The 20,260-nt window shown below is 54.4% G+C and overlaps 1 protein-coding gene across 1 annotated transcript in view; it reads left to right on the top strand.

Annotated features, from left to right (window-relative positions):
• The window catches only part of KAZN (kazrin, periplakin interacting protein), a 398,743-nt gene that overhangs the window by 364,718 nt on the left and 13,765 nt on the right, over positions 1-20,260 (top strand). The window lies entirely within an intron of this gene.

The raw sequence follows: 20,260 nt of genomic DNA, 5'->3' as shown, positions 1-20,260 counted from the left end.
AAGTAACCTTTCCCATGGGAAAGGTTTCTCCAAGGCATGGATGCAAATACAAAATACAAAAAAAAAATCTAAATAAAGCTTATTTTAAAATATGGTCGAACTCTATGTTATTTGATTGCTTCTATGTTGCTCTGGGTGGGAGGCAAAGTCCCCATAACCTGCTCCTTGGAATTCCAGGGCTGGGTCCTAGGGGGGTGACGAAGGGCCGAGGAAAGCTGGCTGGATTCTGAGCCCATGGGAGGGCCGAGGCCGGGGTGGTCTCCCAGAAGCTTTACTATAGGCCTCCAGGGCTGCCCGTGGTCCTGATGCGGCACCTCCGAGCCTGGCACCCGGCCCTGCGTTCTCTAGCTCAGTGCCCCGGTCAGCTTTCATCGGCTTCCTTCTCCCCCCTGCACACCTTCCAGAGGCCCAGAGGTGGAGCCTGTGAGTTTGGGGCTTGTTACTTCCTGCAGACCTCAGTGGGCCTCTGTAGCGTCCCAACTTCCCACCCTCCCTGGGGACTGCGAGGAGCCTAAGGGAGAAACTGAGCCAGCCATGGGCTCCCCTGATGAAGCCTGAGTAAGCCAGGCCTTTCTGAACCCCAGGACATCCCCCAGATGCAAAGCCCAGGCCTCCCCCGGTGAGACTCCATGGTGTGTTCTGAGAAGTGACCACCGGGCGCCTCAATCCCTGATCGCAGCCAGTGCCCTTGACCTCTGTCTCCGCTCCAGCAATAAAACTGGGGGAGACCGGCCTTTTAACTCCCTGCCATTTCTGCGGGAAGAAAGCTCAAAGCTCCACAATGTATAGACCGAGAAGTCACAGAGCTCAGGATGTGGGGAACTTGGGGGCGCCTGGCCCCGCCTTAGAATCACCGGCGGACCTTTCCGAAAAAGGACCAGTGCCAGACCATACCCCTAAATCAGAGGGTTAAACCTCTGGTGAGGCTGAGGAGGCTAGAGGGCCACCGGGCTAATCTGAGGAGGGCGGGTGCCCCCCCCCCCCAAGATGCCACTGCTGCCCTCTCCTGGCCGCATGCAGACATCATGAATCAATTAAAGAGCCCTCCCAGCCCTGCCCAAACTGCCTTCTGATTTCTTGACTTTACAAAGCCTCAGACGGGCACTGCCAGTCAGAGTTGGCATACAAGGAGAAAGCCTATTTGCCATCCCAAAACTAGCCCAACCCCCACACTGGGCAGGTGGGGAAAACTCTGACCCAGAGAGGAGTGACTTGCCAAGATCCTCGCTGTCACTCCTACAGCCATGTGACTTCCCAAGGGCTGGGCCACACCTTCCTCAGATCTTCGTGGCTCTACTCCAATCCACACTACCTCCTCGTTCATCTTCTCTGAGACCTTGTCCCCAGCGGTCCAACTTCAAGTGGCACCTACCAGTCAGAAATTGAAGTAGGCTGCCCAGGGCACCAGGGCCAGCAGCGGCTGCACAGCTGGACACAGACTGCTCCACAGGACCCTGCTGTGCGGGCACCTGCAGGGTCCTGCCAGCTCGCCCACCTGCGCCCCCACAGGTGTAACCTAACAGCCGTAATAATGCTCCTATCTAACACGTATTAAGCACTTACCGTGGGCCAGGCTCCATGCTGCGCACGTGACAGGTATTAACCCCGTTAACCCTCCAACAGGCTTTATTGAGGATACTGAGGCTCAATCGTCCAGGGTCTGGGAGCCCCGTAAACAATAGAGTTGGGCTTCAAAGCTAGAGATTCTGGGGTGCCCAAAGCATGGCACCATCTGGGCAGGGAGGGACTGGCACCGAGCAGGTGGACATTGTATGTGCTTCAGCCAGGCCTGGTTTGGAACTCACCTCACCCCCACTGTCACCCAACAGTCGTCTCCCGCACAGCCTCGCCCATCGCCATCCCTCCCCCCCCCAGGCCCAGACCCCCTCGCCCCGGGAGCTGGCGGGGAGGGCAAGTTCTTCATTTGCTCTGCCATGGAACCTCTCTTGCTGAACCACAGCCGCCCCTTCCTGAGGGTTAGCTCTGCCCACAACACAGGTGTCAGCTCCCCTCCTGGCACAGGCTGAGCCCAGGCCCAGGAGCAGCCCCACAGCAGGGCCCAGCTGTGTTGAGTGGCTGCTCTGTGCGTCATTCACCTGGCTCTGGAACGCAGGTGTGGCCCGGCTGGGGTCGTCTGCCCTTGGACAATATAAGTGTAAAAATACCTATGGGCCCTGGCCCCAAAACTGCATTTTTACAAAACGGGGCTCACAAACATTCCGCCTCCAGCCCATCTTTTCCGAACGATTGGCTCTCAAGCTTTTTCAATTCACGCCACCCCCCAGGTGTGGCCAAGCATCCCGTGGCCCCTCCCTCCCACCTCTTCCCACTTACCCGTGGAAAAGAACCTGCTGGTAATAAAGATAAGAGCTTAGACATACAATTAACTTTATCTTCTAGAGGGATAGGCTTATACTTTTATATGATAAAAGAGTGCCCTATAAACTTTAAAATAACTCAGGAGTTTGACCTTGACCGTATGTTAGAAGCTATTTAAATAATCAAGTCATGCTCGTCACCAACGACATCTCACTGTACAGGCAAATTGAATATAAATCTTGATGGCATCTGGGGTATGGATAATTCAAACCTGCACCACCACAGCCCGGTTGGCTTAAAGCCCAGTTACTGAGAACTAGGCGAATATGCCACCCCGCGGAACACGGGGCTGTGCCCACCGTCCAAACAAACCGAATCGGTGAGAAAATGATCCCGGCAGCACTGATCTTTAGAAGCAAGGACTGCAGCAACCGAAACGCTTGCCCTCTTCCTGAAAATGGCAGGACCTCGGATCCCTCAGCCTGTCCCTGGGGCAGCCCTGTGACATTGCTTTGTCGTGGGTTCTGAGCAGCAGCCATGCTTCTCAGAGTCCCCGCCAGACGCTGGCTGACTGCTCGTTGGTGTGTGAGTTCGGGGCTGTAGACGCCTCCGATTGCTTTCTTACTGGTTTCCAGTGAGGAGCAGTGACTTGCCCGAATATAACGGAGTCTAGAAGATTGCACGTCATGCTCCGTCGGACGGACCTCGCAGCCCACCAGTGGGGCCAGGCCGTGCCTGGCTGATCACGCGAGCCGTGGCCCGTGAGCCTCAGTGTCCTCATCTTGGAAATGGGTGTAATAACCCTCCTGTCCTCGTAGGCTCAGACGTAAGAGCTGAATGTGTCTTGGAGCGTGGAAAGGACTGGCCACACATTTTGTGTCCCTTATTGCTTGAGTGGATTTAAGTTCAGCCAGAGGGAGGAAGAACCGGGAAGCAGCTTGGCACACACCTTTAGCCCGAAGGAAGGGGGATGGACCCAGATGTGTCCCGGGGTCGCATCCGGGCGTCGGGCCGTGTGCGCCTGACTGCTGGAGCTGGGTGCCTGGTCCTCAGAGCCCATATTCAGGCCCATGGTTGCTTTGGGAGAGGATCCAGGTTGCTCTGTCTTGGGATATGCAGGGTTTGAGGCATTTGCTCCGAGCATCCACCAGCCCTAACCGCAGCCTGTCTTTCTAAAGTCCAGTGGAAACATACTCACAGGCAAATGTAGACTGAGAAGCAGGCTGCCCAAGGCTGGGTTCTTGAGAGAAAAGTCCCAGGGATCGCCCTAGGGTGGCACATTTATAAGGAGACGTGTCAGAGCCCAGAGACAGCCTGCTCTGGCAGCAAGGTGCCCCTCGAACTCCAAAACAAGCAGTTATCGTCCTCATTTATAGATGAACAAACCGAGGCACAGAGAGGTGAAGTTCTTGCCGCAGGTCACACAGCTCGGAAGAGCGGAACCGGGATTCAGCTCCGGCCGTCTGGCTCCCGAGTCCACGTTCTCAGTCACTGCCACGCAGTCTCTGAGCAGCCCTAGCCCCGGGTGCCCCGCCAGGGACAGCTGATCCACAGGGAGCCGCAGGGAACTGGGCACAGCCTCACTGGGCAGGCCCTGTGCAGGCTAGCTCTGTGGGGCTCCGTTTCTCCGCCCCATAGAAGAAGACAGTGGAATAAGCAGGAGTTTGCAAACTGTGTTCCGTGGAACCCATGGGGGTTCCTCAGAGATCCCTCAAAAGACTGCCGTAGCTGGGGAAGGAGCTAGCAGGCAGGGCTCCGGCCCCACCTTCAGCCAGAAGCTCTGCTCTTGTCTGTGGCACACGGGACCTCCGTGCAAGAGTCCGTCTGGAGTCCTGTGACAGACAGAAAGGGAGCCAGAGGGGGAGAGAAGGAACGCGTTTGAGAACCACACGGAGATCACCGGTTGCGAAGCCTACCGAGCCCTGAGTTTTAAGGATGCAGACTCCCAGGCTCCAGCCCTAGCTACGGTCAGGGAGCTGCTTGTATATTGAACAAGCTCCCCACGTGGGCTCAGTTGTGAGAGATCACATGGGTGGTGACCCCCGGTGGCCTCTCACCCGTGGGCTCAGTGCAGACTTCTGCTGGAAGGCGTCCCCGAGGGGCCATCGTAGGCAGGTTGAGACCCCCTTCCTGGGCAGTTCTGGTGTCCCCCAGTGAAGGAGGAACCACACCCAAGAAAGACCCCAGGCTAGACCCAAGGTCGCCCGTGACTAGCGACCTTGCTGGGCCTGCTGAGCAGAGCACGGGCCTGGCACGCAGTGTCTGCTGCCCTCCGGGCGGCCCAGGGAGCCTGCAGCGGGGCCCCTGTTAGAGCCGCAGAGATGCACTGTCTCAGACTCTGCCTGGTCTGTGGCCGGCTGAGAGCCTGCTGAGCACTAGGGGGCCTGGGGCCCTGGCCTGGGGCCAGTGGTGCCCCATCAACTCCGTAGTGACCCCTAAACGGGGGTACGGCTACCCAAGCTGCACGCTGGGGAGAGGTATGGGTGGAGCCGAGGGCAGATCCCAGCTGGATTCCACACCCAGCTGGGATCTACTGGATTCCACACCCAGCTGGGATCTACTGGATTCCACACCCAGCTGGGATCTACTGGATTCCACACCCAGCTGGGATCTACTGGATTCCACATTCAGCTGGGGTCTGCTGGATTCCACATCCAGCTGGGATCTGCCCAGACCCTGCTCTTGGGCTCCTGAGAAGGCCCTGCCTCTGCCACCCCACAACCCACCACCCTCAGCCCAGTGCAGTCCGGAGCCCTGAGCCTGGCTCTGGACTCCCCGTTCCCATCGGGGCCGGCAGCTTGCTGTGTGGCCCCAGGCAAGTCGGTCTCCTTCTCTGGGCCTCAGGCTGCCTCTAAAGCAGCCCAGCCCAGTGGTTACCACCTGTGGCCTGTGGAGTCTTACAAGTCCCCGGTGCCCTAGGCCCCCTCCCCTGTCACACTCGCCTCTTTCACCCCAAAGCTTTGGTTTTCCTATTTTACAGATATGGGTTCATTTGAGTGAGGCTCTGCGTCAAGCCAGTGTAACACCCACGAGTTAGTTCACCTCTCAGCTCCCTCCCAGGGCCTGCAGGGTGGAAAGAGGCAGGAACTGCCTCCGGCCTGTCCCGCCCCCCACCCTGTGGTGGGAAGTCACTCCCCAGGGGCACCCCCAGACTTCCTGAGCTCCCCATCAGATAGGTCAGGCCTCCTTCCTCCTCAGTCCTGGCAGAACAGGGAAGGGGGGCTGCTCACGGGCCCCCCAGCTTCTGAAAGCCTGTAAATCAAGGCACTCAGACACCCCTGAGAAGGCCATGCGTGTCCCTGGTGAACCGCAGTGACGCTGCCTTGACCAAGCCCCTCCCGGGTCCCAGCTCTCCACGGTTCACACCACTTCTTCAGAGACAGACTAGGGTCAAGGTCAAGAGTGTAGATTCTGGACAGACTCGCTGAGTTCGAACCTCGGTCCTGACATTGGCTACCTGATGACCTCAGACAAGTTAGTTCAGCTGTGCCTCAGTTTCCTCACCTGTACACGAGGTCAGTGAGATACTGTCAGAGGGTGGCGCAGGGTAGAGTGAATTAGCGCATATAACAGGCTTCGTTAGGGAGCAATGGCTGTTAGCCACGATGGTGGTGACGTGATGACGGCGATCTCTCTTCAGCCGGTCACCCGCCCTGAGATAGGCACAACAGGGCCCTCCCTACAGATGGGAAGACTGAGGCCCAGGTAAGTTCAGCAACTCACCCAAGCTGCCAGAGCCCATCCAGGTATAGGACCGGAGGAAGCAAGAATTCTAGAGCTGAGAGGGTTCCCAGTGGCCTCTCGCCCACTCCCCTGAGAGAGCAGGAAGGGCCCTGCCCACAGCCAGGCAGGGCATCAGTGGTTGGGCCGGTTCTGGAACCCGGGCCTCCTGACTCGCAGGCCAGTGCTCCATAGACCACAAGGTTCAGCTGGAAGAAACGAAATCTCTGGGTCAATACGTTTTGGAAACAATACACAGTGTCTCCGATCCTTAGAGAGCAACACAACCCATTTGCTTTTCAAGGCTCTGACGAGTTCTGCAGTGAAGAAAACTATTTCACTTTTTAACACCTCATGTTTCCCAAATGTGATTGACCACAGATGTATGCCTTTTATCTAATTCCTTGGAGAACCCTCTGGGAAATGTTGGGATGGGTGACTTCAGCCTCTGTATTCTGTGGCTCTCCGAAGATCTTGAAGCGTGCCACATTTCTGACATTGTTTAGCCGTGGAAAGTCCCTGTGGCTCGTGTGGGACCCCTGTGCACCTTAAGAAGTGTGGTGGACCAGATGCAAGGCAGGCAGAGCCGACCTCCCTGGATGGGAGCATCCCCTTGCTCAGGAGGAAACTGAATTACTGTGCAGCATCTATGGAAGGCAGAAGGGCCCTGGCAGTCTGGCTAAGACACACCAGTCCTTGTTCATTTTACTGCTGCCAGGTCCCAGGTGTAGACAGAGAGGCTGAGCCCATTGCCACAGGGCCCTGCTGCAGGGAGAGAAATGGGCACGCCATCCTGCCAGGACATCTGGCCCTCCCTGCCTTGTCCCCCTACTGGCTCTGAGATGCCTAAGTGCTTCCTTGGGATAGACCAGCTGTGCTGGAGTCACATCCACCTTGGCTCCAGACCTGCACAGTGCTCCTTGTCAGGAAGCCGATGTCTCTGGGGGTGGCGTGGAACCTGTGGTCCTGGGCCAGGGAGGGAGGAGGCCACCTCTGACAGCCGTCACTGCAGGGACCAGAGCTGTGGTGACGGGAGGAGGCTCTGTAAGCCAGAGGGAATTTGAGAGCCGTCTACAGACCGATTGCAGCTCAGATGGATGAACTTTCCCAGGTTGTCTCTTCCTGTATGTGCAAGAAACACAAACTCGTTTTACTGACAGCCTGCACCCCACAGAATTTATGAAAACCAAGCCATACGGGGAGGGGTGTCAAGGAACAAGCCAGGCTTTGGAGCCAGGTCTTTGGGTTTGATCACTTAGCTGTGTGACCCTAAGCTAGTCACTGGGTCCCTGTGGGCCTTAGTTTCCCCTCTGCAGAATGGAGAGAAAACCGCTACCTCCCAGGGCTGTTGAAAAGGTGTACAGGATGGACAGAAGCTGCTAGCCTCAGGTGTGCAGGAGACCCTCCGGGAAGGAAGTGTGGGCCGGCGAGAGGAAGCACAGGGCTGGGCCTGGCTGCGCCCTGGGCCTTTCTGGGCTCCACATTCCCGTCTGTAGAATGGGCCTCTGGGAACCTGCGTCACCGCACAGGGGGATGCGGTGATCTCACCCGCGGACCATAGCGCTGCAGTCAGGCATTAGCGGCAGGACCGAGGCCTGCTGGTGGGAGCTGGACTCTGACGAGCCGCTGTTTCAGAGGAGAGCTGAGCCCCCTCCCAAAACTGCTGTGGGTGAGGGTGACGGGGACCGTCCTCTGCGCACTCTCACGAGCCAGCGCTGTGCTGGGCACTTACACACCCACTCCCGCTCGAGCTCCAACCTCAGGTCAGTCGGCGAAGTGGGTGTGTGGGGTCCCACAGGCCCCGTCCAAAGGGAGCAGCCCCTGCTGGCCCGTGTCTCCTGAGTGTTCAAGAGCAGCCAAAGGGCCATGTGATCCAGCCCAACTCTTTAAGATGGGCAACTGATTTTTTAAAATGTAGTGCCCTTTAGGGGAAGAGATGCCGTGCCTCCGTTTACCTCTGGGCCAGCAGCTCCGCAGCTCCAGTCGGGTTCTCTCTGCGGCCCTTCCAGGCCTTGTCTTTCCCCTGATCAGAGTCCCGCGGGCCTGCCTGGCTGTGGGTGCAGCTTGACGTAGCTCGGACACACACCCCTTAACCGGAGCCCCCCTGCCCTTCCCTCCTGGACAGCTGGGCAGCGGGGGGACCACACTCACTTCTGAGCCCAGAGCAGTGTTCCTAGGGCTTGGGGTGTTTGGGGAGTCGTGGTGGGGCTGCCCTCAGAAGCCCAGAGTCGGCTCAGCCATCCGGGGCCTGTGCAGACACCCCTATGGCCAGAGCTGCAGTGGGACCGGCGCGCCCACCTGTGGCCCGAGAGCCCCACCGAGCGACTGAACCACTTCCTGTGGACTTGGCTGGGCTCGGTGGGACCCAGGGACAGGGGGTTGGAGGGAGGGAGGGAGGGAGGGAGGGAGTGCTTCACCGTCAGTGAAGGTGCTGAAGGGCCTGGCAAAGGGGTGAACCGATGCCAAGCCTCACTTTGTCTCTGGGCAGCAGTGCACACTCTCCAGAAGTCTCAGGAAGACACATGGTCACAAATGCAGAGACAGCTGCGGCTCCAAGGCCCAGAGAGAGGGTGTCGGGCTGAGGACACAGACTGGCTTCGGCGGGGAGCAGAGAGAGAGGAGAGCTGGGAGAGAGGGCCATGTGACTGGCGTGTTCACTGAGTGCGGCTGCGCTCACACCTCACGTACGCTCACTAAGTCACTCAGCAAACAACGGCTCGCCACCTCCTATGGGCCAGGCCTGGGGCTGAGGGCTGAGGACGCCGGGGTAAATGGTGGGGTGACAGGTTACCCTGACGCAGTCCTCACCAGGATCCCACGAGGTGTGGACCACGGTCTCAGCCTTGCAGACGAGGAAACCGAGGCTCAGGGAGGTGAGACGAATCAGAAGACCTGCGAAGCGATGGGACAAGGCTAAGCCCTTCGCAGACTGATACGAGGGCAGCTGATCAGACCACGGGCTCCCTTCCTTCCTCTCCGGAATCCCAGTGCTGGAGGCCGCCGGGAAGGGGGAGGAGGCTTATTTTACAGGCTGGAAACTCCTGGGCTCTCTTGCCCTGTGTTGAGGCTTCTGCTAAACACAGTCATTGATTCAAGAGGGGTTCCGGCCACAGGGAGCACAGACACCGCCAGGCACCATGTGTCAGGATGATGGCGAGAGCCAAGGCTAGGACCAGTCTCTCCTTGGCATTCCCTGCGGGTGTCTCAGTTGTGAGGCTGCCCCAAGGGTGCTGGCCACCACGCAGGGCGTTTCCCGGAGGCCGGCGGCCACCACGCAGGGCGTTTCCCGGAGGCCGGCGGCCACCACGCAGGGCGTTTCCCGGAGGCCGGCGGCCACCACGCAGGGCGTTTCCCGGAGGCCGGCGGCCACCACGCAGGGCGTTTCCCGGAGGCCGGCGGCCACCACGCAGGGCGTTTCCTGGAGGCCGGCGGCCACCATGCAAGGCCTTTCCCAGAGGCCGGCGGCCACCACGCAGGGCGTTTCCCGGAGGCTGATGGTCACCAATGGCCGCCATGCAGGGCGTTTCCCGGAGGCTGATGGTCACCGATGGCCACCGTGCAGGGCATTTCCCGGAGGCCATCGGGAGGCACTGTGAGGAAGGTGGGAGACTGGACAGTGTGCATGGGTGGTTTAGGATGATTTCGTAGAAGACATCCATCAGCTGTAGATGCTTCGCCCTGAGCCAGAGGTCCCCCTGTCCCAGTGAGCAAACGGACGGGTCTTAGGCCTCACAGTGAGCACAGACCACGCAGCCCGTGGAAGCTGGGCTGGGCCAGAAGGAGCCTGGGCTGTGCGAGGCCCTCAGGGCAGCTGGGGGGGGGGTCAGGAAGGGAAGAGGTGAGACTGAAAATCCAGTTGGGAGCCTGGGTACAGCTGGAGCCCCGAACCCCACCGCAATCGTGGCTCCTAGCTCCGCCTCCAAGAGCTGCCCAGACGCGGACTTGCACGGGTGATTCCGGCCACAGGCAGGACCCTCGCTCTCCTGCCCACAGCCTCTGCTTAAGGACCCTCTCTAGCTCTGCCCGGAACTCACCTTCAGGCCCACCCACCAGTAGAGAAGTTGGCCAGGAAAACACGTCGGGAAGACGACTTGATGTGGCAAGTTAGACTCTGAGAAGGACTTCCCAGCTGTCGTCAGTATTCAGCATTGGGACAGGTTAGCAAGGCGGAAGAGGAAAGTTTGGATAGATGGTTTTAAAGCAATCGGGAGTTATCACTGGGTAACAGTGTTTGCCGTCCCCAGACCCTTCTTGGCATCTTCCTCCCAAGTCTGTAAAGCTGGAGACACCCGCCAGGCGTCTTCCTGGGAGACATGTGCGGAGCAGGGGGAGTCGGCCAAGCCAGGAAGTCCATTCCCTGGCAACCTGGAAACATTCCCGTGTCGGGAGGAGTGGCAGGAGGGAGGTGACCAGAGGAGGATGTCCTCTGAGGTTGGGGACAGCGGGGCCTTCAGGCCCCGGGGACAGGCACAGTGAGCACAAGCATAGACCCTTGCCAGTCAGTGGCACCAAAAATGAGCAAAAAGGAAAGTATGTGATTTTTTACAGCACGAAGTAGTTAGTGTCGGTAAAAGCAGAGCTCTGTTGGACTTGTCTGTGTATTTGGTGGTGTAGTGTATTTTAAGGGACTCATGGGGGTGCCACCGGCTTCTCGCCCGCGTGGCCCTGGGGTGAGGGGTGCTGTGTCTTGGTGGCCGGGCCCACCCAGAGTCCTGCTGTCGCCCCAGCAGCTACACGGCCAGTGACCCGGCGCTGTGCACACCCGTGCCTCTGAGCCTGCTGGCCTGCCCTGCACGGCCTGTCTTTGGCACGGACTTCACAGGGCTGTGACTGAGGGCCACTGCTAGGACATCAGATGTCATTTTTTCACATCCTAATGAAGTGTTTTAAAAAATAAGAATTCAGCGTTTGCCTTGAAAAGTGCTGACAGGGGCTCCCCTGCCGCTGTCCAAGGGCAGAGGGATGTGACCGTAGCTGGCTGCTGGGCAGGGCTGGGCTGAGAACAGAGGGGCCGGGGCGCAAGGATGGGGTGCTGGGAGCAGCCACACTGTGCTCTCTGGCTCCCAGGGGGTGGAGGCCAGGGATGCTGCTCAACACGCTGCAGGGCCCAGGACGGCCCCACCACAAAGGAGCATCCAGCCCAAGTGTCAGTTAGCAATGCCAAGGCTGCGAGGCCACAGCGAAGGGAGTGAGACCACGTGGTGCATTCGAGGCCCACAGCAGGCGATGTGGCCGAGAGGCGGCATTGGCACAGGATGAGCCTGCGGAGAAAGGCCTGCTCCCTCCCTCCTTCCCTCCCTTCCTGTCTGCCTTATTTATTTGTATTTTTGTTAATCCTCACCCAAGGATATTTTCCACTGATTTTTAGAGAGAGTGGAAGGGAGAGAGAGAAAGAAACATCCATGTGAGAGAGACACATGGACTGGTTGCCTCCCGCATGTGCCCTGATCGGGGTTGGGGAGCGAACCTGCAACCCAGGTACATGCCCTTAACCAGGAATTGAACCCGTGACCCTTCAGTGTGCGGGCCGATGCTCTAACCACTGAGCAACACCAGCCAGGGCTTGTCTGCCTTCTTTTAACCAAAATTTATAGGACTCCTGTTTCAGGCACTGGTAGGCTGGAGCTGGCTCATCCAGGCTCCTGAACTGATTTCCACATCCAAGCCCAGGGACCTCACGTCAGTGACTAAAATCGGCTTTACTGGGTGAATTTGCACCACAGAGATGGGCAAGCAAGTGCTCAAACCAAAGCAGTTTTTGAAAATACGGGAGCCAGGTGTTAAACCTCTACCAGCACAGCATGCTTTAGGCCTTGCCAGGTACCCGAGATACCCAGGGAGCAAAAGCAGGCCCCTCTCCCATCCTTCTGGAGTTCCCAGTCTAGAGGGAGGAACAGACATTCGTCAGATAATTACAAAACTGTAATTAATTTCAGCCATGAGGCGTGCAATGTAGGGATGTACCTGGATTAATGTGTGAGCGTGTGAGTGTGAGCGTGAATGTGTGTGTGCTACAGGGGGGTGCCTGGCCTTTACCAGGTAGCCAGAGGAGAGTTCCCAGAAAGAAACAACATTTCAACAGAGCCCTGACCCTGGCTGGTTTGGCTCAGCGGTTAGAGTGTCGGCCCGTGGACCAGAGAGCCCCAAGTTCGGTTCCCGCTAAGGGCATGTACCTTGGTTGTGGTTTGTCCCCGGCCCCGGTTGGGGTCTTGTGGGTGGCGACCACTCGATGTGTCTCTCTCATGTCGATGTTTCTCTCTCTCTCTCTCTTCCTTCCTCTCTCCCTCCTGTACTATCTGAAGATAAATTCAAAAATGTCCTCGGGTGAGGATTAAAAAAAAAAAAGATAAAAATAACCAAACAAATGAAGTTGACTTGAGCTTTACCACCACTCACAGCATTAAGCATCACCATGAACCAGGCCTGGCTAATAAAGAGATGAACAGACGTGACTGCTGACCTCGGGGCTTGCTTGGTGGCCGGGCAGAGGGAGAGACCCGGCACAGGCAGTGCCAGCAGGACACGGAGAGGGCCGAGTGGACGGCATGCAGAGCAAGCAGAAAGTCCACGGGGGCAGTGTGCGGGAGGAAAGGCTCTGATGGGCCTCCCTCCACAAAACCACTAAATCTGGAACAAAACATACGTTTTAATGCATGGCCAGCCTCTGCAAAAGTAAGGAAAATCCCCCAAAACAAAAGCTCCGAGCTTATACCAGAACAGGAGCAGGGAGTTGTAACCACATGGAAAAACAGGGCTCTGTCCTAGGGACAGATGCTGACATCAGGGCTGTTACCGGGAGTAAACCCATGGCAAAGCAAAGGAACAGACCCTACCTCTCTCTCATTCTCCTAGACCCTAGAGTCCCATATGATCAAATATGTGTTCAACATGCATGAGAGTCAGCAGAAACAAACAGCACATGTAAACCCTCCAAGGCCTTTCAGATGCAGTAATTGTCAATACCAAATACAAAATAATATGAATGCAATAAAGAAATCTAAGATAAAAATCATAGACTGAGCAAACGGCAAGACACTATCTAAAAAGATTAGGCAATCTTGAAAAAGAACCAAACAGAACTTTTAAAAACAAAACCAAAAATATATCACTGGTAGCATTTTTTTGAAATCAAAGAATAAATTAAATAGCAGATAAGTAGCTAAAGAGAAAATTTTTAAAAAGAAAAATAGGTCTAAGGAAATTACGTAGACTGCAATGCTGGAAGATAAGTTGATGAAAACTATGAAGGAGAAATCAGAGCTTTCTGGTCCACCGCAATAGCCACTAGCCACCTGTGGCAATGTAAACTTATATTTCAATTAATTAAAACCAAATAAAATTTAAAACTTTGCTTCTCAGTTGCACCAGCCACATTTTAAGTGCTTATAGCCACATGTCACTAACAGCTGTCATGTTGCACAGTATAGATTATACAATATTTTTATCATTGCAGAAAGTTCTTTTGGACATCACTAGGTTACAAGAAAGGGAAGATAGAAAATCCAATCCCAGAAGGAAACAGAGAGAGAATGAAGAACAGGCCTTATTTTAAGAGCTAACGGTCAAGAATATTTCAAAAAATGAACTCACACATATAGGAAGCACAATTTCTATCAACCAGAACAAATAAAAAGAAACCCACATCTAGCTGCATCATAATGAAACTGAAGAACATCAAAGACAAAGAGAAAACCTTGAAAGTAACTAACAGAAGAACAATTAGACTGGCAGCTGACTTCTCTTCAGCAAAATGGAAGACAATGGACAATGGAGCAATGTCTGCAAAGCACTAAAAGAAAATAACAGTCAACCTAAAACCCTATACCCAGCAAAACGCTTTGAAGAACAAGGGTGAAATAGACTTTTTACAAATAAACAAAAGTTGTAAGAGCTTACCATCAAAATACTCTTAATCAGAGGAACTTTTCAATCAGGGTCTTCATTATCCTAGAAGTAATGTCTAAGATGCAAGAAGAAATGAGAACAGAGAAATTGGTAAACAAGTAGTCAAATTATTTTAATATTATCAGTGTAAAATAATCATGATGACAATGTCTAAACTATAGGGTTTTTTAAAAGGACAGAATTCGCCCTGGCCAGTTTGGCTCAGGGGTTAGAGTGTCGGACTGAAGGGTCATAGATTTGATTCCCTGTCAAGGGCACTTACCTGGGTTGCAGGTTCAATCCCTGGCCCTGGTCGGGGTCATGTGGAAGGCAACCAATCAATATATCTCTCTCACATCAATGTTTCTCTCCCTCCCTCCCTTTCTCTCTCACTCACTCATTCCCTTCCACTCTATCTTAAAAAAAAAAATCAATGGAAAAATATCCTCAGGTGATAATTTAAAAAATAATAATAAAATAAAAACAAAAAAAAGGACAGAATTCAAATACTGGATATGGTAGAATATAAGTCAGGAAGAGTGATCAGATTTAATGCTTTAATAATCTTATTATTTAGGAGAGGGTATTAAGATACTGATCAGCCCTGGTCAGTTTGGCTCAGCGGTTAGAGTGTCAGTCTGTGGACCGAAGGGTCTCAGGTTTGATTCCCAGTCAAGGGCACATACCTGGGTTGCAGGTTCCATTCCTGGCCCTGGTCAGGGTTGTGCAGGAGGCAACCAATTGATGTTTTTCTCTCTTTCTCTCCCTTCCTCCCTTTCACTCTATCTAAAAATCAATGGAAAAATGTCTTCAGGTGATGATTAACAAAAAACAAAACAAAAAAGATCTTGATCAATGCTAGGTTTTGTTAAGTTAAATACGCAGGGTAAGTTTTCAAGGGTAACCATAGAGAGTGGTTCTGGGACCTCAGCATGCATCAGAATCACTGTTGGGCTTGTTAAAACACAGACGGGCCCTGGCCCGTTTGGCTCAGTGGTTGGAGCGTCAGCCTGCGGATCATAGAGTCCTGGGTTCGGTTCCTGCTAGGGGCACATATCAAAAATAATAATAACAATAATAATAATAAAATAAAAAATAAAAAACACGGACGGTTGCAGGGCCCAATCCCAGAGTTTCTCTTCGGGAGATCTGGGGCGGGCTCCCAGAATCTTCATGTCTAACAAGTTCTCAGGTATTGCCGATGCTACTGCCTCACACTTCCAGAACTATCGAACCCAAACCAGAAAAGTAGAGCGCTGAACCTCCAAAACCAGCTGAGCAGGGGGAAATGAAATGAGAAAACAAACAAACTAGAAAGTCTTCCATCCAGACCAACTCTGTCCCGTAAAAGTATAACGCAGGCCACACAGGCAATTTTAGATTTTGCAGTGGCCATATTAAAAAGGAAAACAGGTGAGATGAATTTTAATCGTATATTCTATTTATACAGCATACTCAAAGTATTATCATTTTAATAGGTCATCGACCAAAATTATATGAGATACTCGACCTTTGTTTGTTCAAAGCCTTCGAAGTCCAGTGTGTATTTCATCCCGCTGGTGCGTCTGGCCGTGGCCGAGCCACATCGCCGCGGCTCCGTGGCCACGCGTGGTTTGGAGCAGCGGCTCCGGGCAGAGCAGATCTGGACTGCAAGTGGTGTGAGCCTGCAGAAGCCAGAGGCCCACTCTGCACGCCAGACACCAGGCTGAGCATTTCCTGCGCTTCACACACCCTCACACAGGCCTATGCGATGAGACATAATTATCCTCCCATTTCACAGATATGCAAAGTGAGGCTGAGGGAATTTAAACCCCTTTCCCAAACCCAGGTCTCTCGTATCCCAATGCCAACCTCAGGACCTCAAGGTTTCTATAAAGGAGTTTGCATAACAGGCCAGGTAGTAGATATTTTGGGCTTTGGGACGGATCTGTCACAATCACTGCTGAGGAAAGCAGCCTTCGACACGCGTGAACAGATGGGCAGGGCCGTGTCCCAGTAACGTCTTGTTCAGAAACGCAGGCAGAGGGCTGCATTCGGCCCACGGGCCGCAGGGTGCCAAGGCGTGAGCCAGGCCGACAGCACAGCTTCTGTGGGCCCCGCTTGGGGAACCCTCCAAACCAGCTGCTAACTCTCCTCGGCGCCTGCTCGCCTGTGTTGGGGTGGGCAAGAGAACGCAGTCTCTCCTTCCGAAGTCCACACACACTCGCAGCCACACTCACAGTCACACTCGCAGTCACACTCACACACGGCCCATGTTCAGAACCATCCAGAGTGGCTGCCCCTCGGTGGCCCCTCCTGAGACTCTGCCAGGGCCCAGCCGGCCCCTCACTGAGCTATGAACATGACTTATTCCCCCTCTCAGGGCTGAGACCGAGGGGAATAAAAGCCGGGGCTGATGGAATCCCGGGCATACAATCTGGCACCGTAAAGCCAGCATTTGGAAATTGCCTTTAACTCATGGGGTGCGACCCCAAAGACCCCCTGTTCCGTCGTGGGCAGCATCCCCCCTTGGCGAGCATCCGGGCGGAGGGCGGAGGGCGGAGGGCGGAGGGCGGAGGGCGGAGGGCGGAGGGTTGTGAAGAGCTGTCTTTTCCCAGGAACTGAAATGTGTGCTTTGCACAGATGAACTCAGCCTGGCCTCCGGCATTCCCGGAGCCCGGGGTCCTTAAACAAGGTGAACTGCAAGGCCAGCCCCGCCCCCGCCCAGGCCTGGGGCCTGTTGGCACCGCCCGCGCTCACTCCCAAACACACCAAACACAGTCTGGCCCAGGGAGGCCCGCGAAGGAAGTGTGCTGTTTCTGTGTCTGTCCTCTGATCCGCCAGGTCCTCTCCACCCTCCAGGCCTCTCCTTCCTTTGTCCTGCTCCACGGGCTGTTTCTGTGGCCGATGCCGTCCTGGAGGCTCCCTCTTGGAGTCTCCCTTCCCTCCTCTCCAGCCTGTCTCCCCCCCCACACACACACTCCCTCCCTGCATCTCTCTCTCTCTCTGACTCCTGCTGCCCGTCTTCTCCTGTCCTCCCCCTTCTCAAGCCCCCTTATCTCCCTAACCTGGGGAGACACAGCCAAGCCCAGCAAACACCCCGCCCCCGCCCCCTGGGCACAGAACACACAAAGCCACCCCTCACCTCACAGACAGCGTGTGTGACCCCCTCCCTCCCAGCTGGACCAGGGGGCACAAGGAGTGGGCCCGGGCTCCCTCTGAGGCACCGGAGCTGAACTCGAGCCACATCTCCCCCAGGGAATGCACAGGGACCGAGACAGCTGCATTCCAGGTGTGGCCCCAAAGTGCCCAAGCCCCAAGGGAGGGCCCTTTATCACCAATGACAGTCCCCCTGACTGAGTGCCTACAGCGGCTTCACAGTCCATGTATAATAGTCATGTTAATCTAGGAGCTATGTTATTATACCCATTGTATAGATGGGGAAACCGAGGCTTCCAACAGTAAAGAAAGTTGCCCAAAGCCAAGATCTGTCCAACTCCAAAGCCTGGTCCCTTCCCGCAGGCCTGGACCACATGGACAGCAGGGACTATGTCTTGGCATTTCGGGGAATCAGATTCCGCCACACATCGTCTGTCATCGTGTAACAGAGATACGGCCCAACGACAGAAACAAGACACAGGCTCTTGCTCTCTCCACCCAGGAGACACCCCATTTGTGTGCCAGCGGTCAACACCTGTAGGACCGGATCAGAAAGACTTCCCTGCCAGCCAAGCCTGTCGCTGGGAGCCTGGCACCAGCAGGAGGGGACACCTAGGCAGGGCCTGTGAGCCCCTGGGGGCAACTCTCTCACCAAGAAGGGCTGCCTGCTGTTTCCGCATTCCCGGGCACCACGGCAACACGTGTGCTCAGACTGGGGACCTGCACTGTGCCCACCTGCTCTTTCTCCCGTGGCGGGTCCTCTACCCGCCTGAGAAGGAAGTGTAGTAATGTCACAGTGACCTCACCACCCCTACCTGTCCCTGCAGAGACAAGGCCCATCTGTCACCCACTGTCACTCAGTGATACAGTGGCGGGGAGCAGCATCATGCATGTTTTACAGAGGTGGAAACTGAGGCACCGGCATCATGCTTGTCCACCCAGAGTTGGGTCACTCTGCCGGACCGTGGGTGGCATCTTCCAGGCCAGGTAGCTGTAGCATCTCAAGGGCTTTCGACTGGGCGGCCAGAGGCGCCAGGCATTGGGAGAAAGGTTTTGGGGGAGCTGGGATGAGAGAGGAGAGTGGTCACCAGGCTGATGCCGTCTTTTCCAGGATGAGGGAGATGAAGAAACTGGGGGAAGGGCTTTGTACTTTGAAAAAGTGAGATTTCCAAGCTGCGAGGTTTTTGTTTTCGATTTCAGCAATAGCACAGTCCATGCAGAAAACGGGAAACAGAAAAATGTGCAGACACAAATACTCTCAAATACACACATTCACTCACACACACACAACTCACACTCACATACATACACGCTCACTCATGCTCACACACACTTGTGCTAACACACACACTCACACTCGTGCTAACACACACTCACACATACTGACAACATACACACTCACTCATACACTCACACACAGTTAACCCTTCATCCCTCTTCAGAGATAAAGACTTAAACATTTATCCATCTAGTGCTTTATATATATGTGAATGTATATACATGTTCATATATGTATGTTCACGATTGTAATTATACATGATGTGAGATATGTAATCTTTATAATACCTTGGGATTGCACTGTACCTGCTATCATGCACTGTGCTTTTTCACTTGGCAATAGATTGTGACATTTTCCCTTGTCAAATGTTCTGTGGTAGATTACTTAACTGCATATTCCAGCATAGGACTGGACCCTCATTCATTCAGATAAACTTCCATGGATAGCCACTTATACTGCTTCTTGTTTTTTAATTTTTTTCTTTTTTTTTTTTTTTTAATCCTCACCCAAAGATACTTTTACATTTCTCTTCAGACAAAGTGGGAGGGGGGGAGAGAGAGAGAAACATCAGTGTGAGAGAGACACAAAGAGTAGTTGCCACCCACATGGCCCTAGAGGGGTCAGGGATGAACTGCAACCAAGGTACATGCCCTTGGCTGGAATCAAACCAGCAACTCTTTGGTCCACAGGCCAACGCTCTAACCACTGAACCAAACAGGCCAGGGCGATTTTTCCTATTTTTATTATAAATGTATACATGTTTATTAGAGAACTTTGCTAATATGCAAAGGCAAGAGGGAAATAACCATTCTTCCGGATCCCACACTCAATAACCATGAACATCTGTGTGTACTTCACACCCACTGTCTCAACTCTGTGCCCGATCTGACACATACGGATTTTTTCCATTGTTGTGATTTACAATATACAGTATTGGCAGGGTCCATCCGATCAGGCTTGTTTGTCAATACTTGTTGTTTCTCATGGTCCTGAATTTGGCTGCTGGGTCTGCATTGAACCCTGCTTTCTTTTTTCCTTTTTTAAAATATGTTTTTATTGATTTTTTACAGAGAGAGGGAGAGAGAAATAGGAACATCAATGTGAGAGAGAAACATCGATCGGCCTCCTGCACGCCCCCTGCTTGGGATCGAGCCTGAAACCCGGGCATGTGCCCTGACCGGGAATCGAACCGGGACCTCTCAGTCTACGGGACAACGCTCAGTCCACTGAGCCACACCGGCCGGGCGAACCTGCCTTCTTTAGACAAGAGACTCTGACCCCCCTCGGCTGAGTCTGCAACCTGAACTTGGCATGTTTATCAGCCAGACTGAGGAATAGGGTAGGGACGGGCTGGTGGCCAGACATTTTTGTCTGTGAGGGTCACTCCAGAACCAGGCTTTGGTGTGTTGAGGAAGGGCGCTGGCTCCATTATCCTAACAAAATAAATCACCCAGCTGCGCAAAGATGAGTACTGCTGCAGCCTGTGCAGCAGAGGAAACTGGGGAAGGACCCTGTGCACCCACAGGAGGCGGCGCGGTCAAGGGCGGAGCATCCACTCCCGAGTCCTGTGCCCTCCGAAGATGGCACAGGTCTCTCCCGAGGTGGAAGGATGTCCCTCATGAATGTTAGATCAGCACATTGCAAAACGGACCCCGTGGCGAAGCGCGTGGCATTTGTGTGCCCCGGAGTATATTTAGCTAACTATTAACAGCTGCTATCTCTGAGTGTGTGGGATTCAGGGCCATTTTCACACTCTGTTTTGTTTTTATTCTTTTCTGGATTCAGTTTTAAAAGTCTTTTCTTTGTGAGGGGCACAGATTACGTAGGTAATGAAAGAAGAGCGGCAACGCAAAACAAAGGCCGTTTCGATTTTTTAAAGGAGGGATGGGTGGAGGGGAGACATCCTGCCCTCCTCCCGCC

This window comes from Molossus molossus, unplaced genomic scaffold (assembly GCF_014108415.1).
Source record: "Molossus molossus isolate mMolMol1 unplaced genomic scaffold, mMolMol1.p scaffold_m16_p_12, whole genome shotgun sequence".
Taxonomy (NCBI): Eukaryota; Metazoa; Chordata; class Mammalia; order Chiroptera; family Molossidae; genus Molossus; species Molossus molossus.
Note: the sequence above shows the minus strand (reverse complement) of the source record. Positions and strands in the feature narration are given on the sequence as shown.